This window comes from Cricetulus griseus, chromosome 6 (assembly GCF_003668045.3).
Source record: "Cricetulus griseus strain 17A/GY chromosome 6, alternate assembly CriGri-PICRH-1.0, whole genome shotgun sequence".
In the NCBI taxonomy this organism is placed as follows: domain Eukaryota; kingdom Metazoa; phylum Chordata; class Mammalia; order Rodentia; family Cricetidae; genus Cricetulus; species Cricetulus griseus.
The window spans coordinates 91,719,765-91,728,242 of NC_048599.1; the positions used below are offsets into that span (position 1 = coordinate 91,719,765).

Genomic DNA, 8,478 nt, shown 5'->3' on the forward strand with positions numbered 1-8,478 from the left:
ACTCTCCTTGGGGAGCAGAAAGGGGATAGAATAGGGGATTGATGGGGGGAAGGGGCAGATGGGAGGGAGAGGGAACTGGGATTGACATGTAAAACAATCTTGTTTCTAATTTAAATAAAAAAATAACTTGAAAAAAAGAAAGAAAGAAAGAAAGAAAGAAACAACTCTCACCTTAAAGAGACAGAAGACATAGCTTACTCTAGAACGTGTATTCCAGACCATAGCCTCAAACATTTATTGTATACCATAGATCAGGAGAACATACTTAGGTTACTCTGAAATTCTGTCTTCCAATATGGAAGCAGTTTCATGAAGTTTTTCTACTTTTACAGAACAAAGGAGATTATAAATCAAGACAAGTTTTAGAAGCACTGGTGGGCATACCAGGAGGCAGAAACATGGAGATGGCAGAAGCTTTGTTTATAGGCCAAAATGTTATCTGATGACATTCTCAGCTTGGGGATTGGTGGAAGCCAGTGTTCTGCTAAGGTAATAGCTTTTAAGAGGTTTTTTCTTTATTCCCACAAATGTTACTCCTAAGTTAACAGCTTCTAAGAGATTTTTATTGTTAGCATGAGATGTTGGTTTAAATTAACAGCTTTTAAGAGGTTTTTATTTATTATCACAAGGTGTTAGCTCAGATAGAGTAGGGCAAGGAACGGGGGCTCCAGAAGGCTAAAATCAGCTCAAGATAAAGTAACTAGCCTTTGAACCTAAAAATTCCAACCTCTCCACGGTACTGAAATTCCAATTGCTCCACCAATCTTTGCAGTCACAGGCCCCTTCCAGAAGTTTTTTGTTCACAATCAGACACAGCTTCTTTTTAGGACATTTTGTTCACAAGTAGCATATTTCAGTATCATAGCTAGTGGTTCCTTGAAGCACAAAGGGTGAACCTCAGCAGAAAGATATGAAAGAGAAGGGTGGTACCACTCATTATGGAGGAATTAAAATATACCTGTAAGTTTGGGGGAGTATTATTGCTATTGTTTGTTTTGCCTTCCAGGTGCTGGGATTATAAACATATTCTGTCAGGCACAGCAACTATGAACTTATTTAATAAGAAAAATTATTAATACAAAAGAATTGTGTGTTTTCTATAATGTTCTCATTGAACACTTTGTATAGAGCAAGAAGGCCAAAGCTAAAAAGCAAAACTGTCTACCTTTAATGGTCAGACTGAGCCGCTTGGACTAGATACAGTAGTGGTTTGTGGTGCCTTCTCCATACAGTTAGAGCATAACTCCCCATGGCCCACAGCACCTCACTCAAAATAGCCAGACTCAGGGAAGATGAATAGTATCATAAAATTTACCACCTCAAAGATAGTGAGCTGCCCTCTTATACTCTAGCCAAATAGATTTCATTCAGTTGTCACAGGTGACAAGACCAGGGAATTCATTCTTTCTCACTCCCTCTCTGGTTTTAAATTTTATTTTGATTTACTGGGTTACATAAAGCTATTTTCACACAAGCATATAATGTACATAGGGCATACCCCTACCCACCAGCAGAATGTAATGGTTCTCTTTGGTTCACATCCTCACTGACATTTCTGGTGGCTGCCACTCTGACTAGGGTGAGATGGAATCTCAATGGTGTTTTATTTCTATTTTTGCTTTTGTTTTGTCTTTTTCTGATGGATAGTGATGTTGACTATTTTTTATATGCTTACTGGCTATTTGTGTTTCATAGTTTGAGTACTATCTTCCTATTTTGTTGCCCATTTATTAATTGGGTTGTTGATTTCCCCCTCCCTTTTTGGTGTTTAGTGTGTTGAATTTTTGTATATTATAGATTTTTTTTGAGACAGGGTTTCTCTATGTAGCCCTGACTATCCTGGCACTCGCTCTGCAGATTAAGCTATCAAACTCAGATATTTGCCTGCCTCTGCCTCTCAAGTGCTGGGATTAAAGGTGTATATCACCATGCCCAGCTGTACATTCTGGATATCAGTCTTCTGTCAGATGCATGGCTAGCAAATCTTTTCTCCCATACTGTAAGCCATTTCTGCATTTGATGTTGTCCTTGCTATTAAGAAACACTTTATTGTCTGTATTGATATCTTGATATGTTTCCCCTGCATTTTCCTCTATCAGTTTTAGAATTTCAGGTCTTACATTAAGGTCTTTGATTCTTGTGGAGTTGTTTGTCATACAGAGTAAGAGAAGGGGATCTAGTTTCATTTCTCTATACATGGATATACTGTTTTCCCAGCAACAACTATTGAAAAGGCTGTCTTTTCCTTGTTGACATCCAGCTCTCAACTCAAAGGTGACTATGAAATAGTTTATTCTGGAGCCAAATCTGAGCACCTCCAGCATTGTTCTTTTTGTCCATTGTTCTCATGGTTCTTTGACATTCTGATGTCTTTTATGCATCTATGTAAATTTTAATACAGTTTTTCTAATTCTTTGAAGATTCACACTGGAATGGATTTTTAAAAGTGTGTGAACTGGGTGGTGCTGGTGCATACCTTTATTCCCAGCACTCAGGAGGCAGAGGCAGAGGCAGGCAGATCTCTGAGTTTGAGGCCAGCCTGGTCTACAGAACAAGTTCCAGGACAGGTTGAAAGAAGAAAGAATTTATGTGTATGTATGTGGGTATGTGTCTGTAACTTCAAGTGCTTAAGAAGACCAAAGACCTCAGACTCCCCATGGTACTGAAGTTACAAGCAGTTGTGAGCCACTGGGAAGCAAACCCAAGTCCTCTGGGAGAGGAGTAAGTGCTCTTTTGTTGTTGTTGTTGTTGTTGTTGTTGTTGTTGTTGTTGTTTTTCTAGACAGGGTTTCCCTGTAGCTTTGGAGGCTGTCCTGGAACTCACTCTGTAGACCAGGCTGGCCTTGAACTCACAGAGATCCATCTGCTTCTGCCTCCCAAGTGCTGGGATTAAAGACATATGGAGATTGCCAGGAATCTATAAGTTACTATTGGTAGTGCATCCATTTTCCCAATATTGATTCTTCCAGTCCATGAGCATGATAGGTCTTTCCATTCCTAGTATTATTGTCCGTTTCTTGTCCCGTGTTTGAAGTTTGACTTGCATTAGTCCTTTACTTCTTGTCTAGATTTATTCTCTTAAGAGCTGTAAGACCCTGTTCCTGGTTTAGAGGTGCATACTTTTAATCCCAGCACTCTCAGGAGGAAGAGGCAGTCAGATCTCTTTGAATTTGAAGCCAGGTTGGTCTACACAGCCAGTGCTACATAGTGAGATCCTGTCTTTTTTTTTTTTTTTTTAAGTAATAAACTAAAATGTGATTAACTTGCTTATTCTCTCATGTTAAAATGTTTCCCCATATTTTCCTGTACTCGGTATTTATTTTGGATTTCTCCCCCCTTTGATTTAAATGGAAGGAAAAGTTTGCCAAGTTCATGTCTTCCTGAGTCAGCAAGTAAATTTCCCATTAATCTCCCAACCGAATGAGTCACAAGCCTGGCTTGGGGAAGTCAGTCTTGGCCATCTGGACGGCTGAGAAACAACACCGTCAATTAGTCTAGACAGCTTGTGGGCAGGCACTTGGCCATGTATGGTGTCGTTTCCCACTTCCCACTGGTAGAACCCAGAGACTCTCCTGGGAGTATGTAAGAAGATGCCAGATTTAGCAGAAGAAAAATGCAGGATGTGCAGACAAATTTGGATCACACATAAACAGTGAGTGCTTTTACAATACATGCATTCCATGTGATACTTGAGACATATTTTGATAAACACACAAAAGGAAATTGTGTATCTGATATCCATTCTGTATTAGGCAGCTTATGCTTTATGTGCCAGCCTTACATGGATAGATCTTGCTGTGCCATCCACCCTTTGTTTCCCCAGAGAGTGCCTTAGAGACAGATGAAAAACTGTTTCCCTGCCTTAGAGAATGAAGGCACTCGGTTCTTCTTCAATCTGTTATTTGTTGTATAATTGCTGTCTAACATCAGAGAAAGACAAAATCCACAACTGACAAGAGTTCCTCCAGACTGCTCCCCAGTCTTTCCATGCCAGTCTTCCACAGGAGGTTTGGGAAAGTCCAGATTCTAACCTATCCTCAGTAACTAACAGTGCTTCCTGGGAAAGGCCATGCTAGCCACCAGGGCCCCTTTCTTAAGGTTTTTGGTGCTTCACAAGTTCTAATGGGTGTTAAGAATCTCCCGGGGAGATTTTGAAACTTTAATGACTGGGTGCATTCCATCTAAATGCAAAATCTGACTGCCTTGGCTAGGAGCTAGGTGTCAGTATTCGTGCTTATAATTCCTCAGTTCTTTTTTTAAATTCAGCCAAAATAATGGCTGTCCCCTGAGTCACATTTATACCAGGTACTGTTTATCACAGGGAGGGAGGCGATTTCTTTAAAAAAAAAAAAAAAAAAGGAATTACAGTGCTGATGATTACACACTTAGTTTTGGTTTTTGTTTGCCTTTGGACTGTTGGTTGTCTTTGAGACAGGACCTCATGTTTGCCTTGAGCTCACGATATAGATAACTTAACTGACTTTCTGCCTCCACCCCCCAAGCCACTTTACTCAGCATGATCATATTATTTTCTTTTTAGTATAATATTGAAGGTTTGGGTTTGAAACATCACCACCAAGCCCTTCCAGTGAGTCCAGTTTCAGTTATGCTTTCCATGCAACTGAGAAAAACAACACATTTCCACTAAATATTTTCCAGGTTTAGAAATTTTATCTGTAATGTCATGTTGCTGGAAAACATTTTTCCATGGATTTATGCTTCCTAATGTTCCTAGTGGAAGCCAGACAACCACCACCTCTGTGTAGTTCATCTTGAAAAAAGGTGGACTTTCTGCTGCATTTCTCATGTGAGGCTTGGCTAGAGGCAGGAATGTATCTTGAGGAAGAGCATCAAACCTTTGCGTTGTTTTTCACATGAGACACGTCAACACTACTGACATGAGTATAACATGAGACATGTCAACACTAGTGACATAAGTATAACATACACAAAACAGATGTTTAGCTCTTGGCCAAACACTTTCTCTTTTTCTTCCTAATTATGGTCAACTTAGAGTCATCCATTTGTTGCCATCTTCCTTAAATCACCATTTTTGTCTTCTGTGCAGTCTCCCTTAAACTGAGGGATGTTCTTTGTGGGCCTCGCACTTGACACTGGCTTGCCTGTCTGTGCTGGACCTTTCTTTTTTACTTTTATTCTGATTTTTTCCCTTGAAAAAAATCATGTGTTTGTTCTCTTTCATTCATGCCCTGCTTCAGCACTCCCCTCTTTACTGTTCAATCTTGTCTTATTCATTATAATTCAATGGCCCTTTACTTATTTATTATTTTTTGCAGTGTTGGTAATTGAACCCAAGACCTTGAGCATGCCAGATGAACACTGCCACGGAGCAAGAGAGGACATTAGGGTGACTCAGAAGGGGTGACTTGCAAGTTCTTTTTGAGTCCCTAACTGTGGGTGCTTCTCTTGGTGTGTCCTTTCAGAAAATGTTTGCCCCATGGTATGTGAGCGCAAAAGGGAAGTCAGTTTGAGGTCTGCTCTTCCTACAAAGTCAGCCAGCTGAAAACTGGACTGTGCATGCATGCGCGTGTGAGATTTACTTCTAAACAATGGTGGTCTGCTTTTCCTTCCATGAAAGACTCAAAAACCTGTTCAGCCCACACAGCAAGCAGCAGGGCAGTGTACAATGTGGTAATAAAACAGTAACCATGATTGTTAATGGGTCACTGTTCTGAAACGCTGAACCTTTACAACATTCTAACCATACAAACAAGCCTAACACTAGCTGTATTTTTTTGTTTTTTAACAGTTTGATGTCCCTGTCAAGGTGTCATGATTTTACCCCCCAGAAAAGCAAAATCAGAAACAATCAACATGGCTTTTCTTTCGGCAGGATAATGGCAGTACTCCCATGAAATGAAGCCAGTTGTATTTTTTTAAGTGAAACTACGACTCAGAAAGGAGGGATTTGCCCAGGATCCCATTGGTAATTACATAACAAAAACAGGATGTGACTGAAAACAAGCAAATGAAAGGTCAAATGATGAGTGTAGCTTAGCTACTGTGCATCTGAATTTTGTGGGGCTTTGGCCATGCTCAGTGGCATCTACTGCCTTTTGTAGTTTGCAAATATGACCAGACCATAAAGGAACCTGCATTTAAGTATTATTGGTGGGAAATGCATTAACTGTAGTTTTGTTCAAAATGAACCAGTAGCTTGTGATGATAAGTCTTTATGACAAGCTGCCTGAGCCCCCCTGCCACACAGAGATTTATATTAGGTACAATGCTGCTGGCCACTGACTAGGATTTCTTAATCTATATATTTTATAAAGACTTATCTTATTGAGGACGCCGAGGCATGCATCCTCTTTTCCAGGGCTCACATCCAGACTATGTCTATAATACCTTTCCCAGAATCCTCCTCAACTCCTAGTCCTACCTATCCTGCATCCTCATTGGCCAACAGTGCTTTATTCATCAACCAGTAAGACAAACATATACACATTCCCCATCAGTAGCTAAAGATTTTTTTTTAATTGTCACACAAGCTTTACATTAAATAACAATGAATGGCAGTAAGAATGGAATTCCCTTCCCTACTTTCTTCCAGTCTTTCTGACTCCTATGGAAGCTAAGCATAGATCTGCACATATTTGTCTTATTATCTTTTCTCACTTTTCCTAATTTTTAGCAAAGAAGGGCAGACCTTAGGCAGGTGTTCCAGGTGCGTTTCTGATGCTGGGGTGAAACCATAACCAAAAGCAACTTGAGGAGGAAGTGCTTTTAGTTTACAGGTTCTGCAGGAACTCAAGGTAGGAAGCTGGAGCAGGAAATGAAGACCAGAGAGGAAGGCTGCTCACTGGCTTGCTTTCTTCCAACATGCTCAGTGACTTTCTTACAGGACTACCTTCCAAGGGGATGGCACTACACACAGTGGACTGAGTCCTCCTATATCAGTCATTAAACAGAAACACCCTAGACATGCCTGCGGGCCAATCTGCTGGAGGTGATTCCTCAACTGAGGCCTCCTGTCCCCATGTGACTCTAATTTGTGGTAACTTGACATTTAGACCAGCCATCACAGCATGAAAACAGCTTTTAGTATGGTATTTCATATTCATTTCCAAGTTTACTTCTTTATTTTGGCTACTTATTCATTTAGACAGGAATGTGGCATGGTAGAGTTGATAAACTGATGTGTCAATAATTGTGACAGTAGACCCCAATGACTAAAGCAAACACAAGACCAACACATAAGAGATAAAGGATGGCATTAAACAGTTTCTTCTAGGTTATTATTTGGCCTTTGAGTCTACACTCAATTTACCTTCAAAGATCTAGATTTTTCTCTTAGGCCACAGTAGGACAATAAGAGCATGTATGTGTGTGTGACTACCTTTGAGTGTCCTCTTTCTGTGTAATTAAATTTATCTATTTGTATCCACTTATTTACTCACCTTTATTCCAAGTGCCCATCTGTAAGTTTTGTCTAGCTCTATGTACATGACTTTTGTTTCTGGGGAGACAATGAGCAGTGTAAATATTTTATTTTGTAAAGCTTCAGTTTTTGTTATCGAGAAGTTTTCCAACTTGTAGACTAGCAAGGCTTTCACTTCCTTTACACCATTCAAAAAAATATCTTGAATTATAGATGTTGCACTTCCTACTGTGATTGTGTACACTGGGGACAAAGTACAATTAATTACTACTGATCCCTGCACTGGCCCAGAGCCCTTTTCCACAGATGCTGAGAGGCACAAGCCCTCACACCATTGCTTGGAGTGAGCAGATGATCCAATTTTAGTTAGTGTCCTTACATTTTCCAGGCAGTGGATGCCTGACAAAACAAAACAACAACAAACAAATAAACAAAAAAACAGTTGAGTGAGACTATTCATACCCCTAATCTTTTGTTTGTTTGTTTTGTTTTTGTTATTTTTTTTTTAAGACAGGGTTTCACTGTGTAGTCCTGACTGTCTTGGAACTCACTCTGTAGACCAGGCTGGCCTCGAACTAACTGTCTCTACCTCCCAAGTGCTGGGATTAAAGGCGTGTGCCACTACCACCTGTCTGTGACTCCACTTTAAAACTTGTCCACGAAAGTCCTGGCACGTCTGGAGGAGAGAAAACACAATATAAACTGTAATCAAGCTTCACAGGTCACAGGTAACCACCAGGCATCAACCACATGATGTTTGTTTGCATCTTATTCCTTCAGGTGTTCACTAAGATTTGGAGCATTTTATGCATGAGCGCTAAAGAGACATAATGAGTATGGAGATCACAATTTGAGAGGATAACTACCCTGAGATTCTGTGAGGACAAAGCTACTATTTGTGGAAAGATAGTAAAATGGGAAAAGCAACATACTTGTCATGACACTCTTCTAGATAGCTGTCCTAGGGACTGTGACACCAGAAAAACTATATACATACTACCTATATACACATACTGTTTAATGTTTAGTATGCATTATGTTTGTGCATATATGATGGTTAATAGTAAACCTCTTTTT

The 8,478-nt window shown here is 40.0% G+C and overlaps 1 non-coding gene across 1 annotated transcript; it reads right to left on the minus strand.

The window, feature by feature from the left end:
* Positions 1–5,771: 5,771 nt before the first annotated feature.
* LOC113836293 lies at positions 5,772–5,897 on the minus strand. The gene has a single exon (XR_003486361.1). It is a non-coding gene; the product is annotated as a small nucleolar RNA SNORA69 (small nucleolar RNA).
* Positions 5,898–8,478: the final 2,581 nt, after the last annotated feature.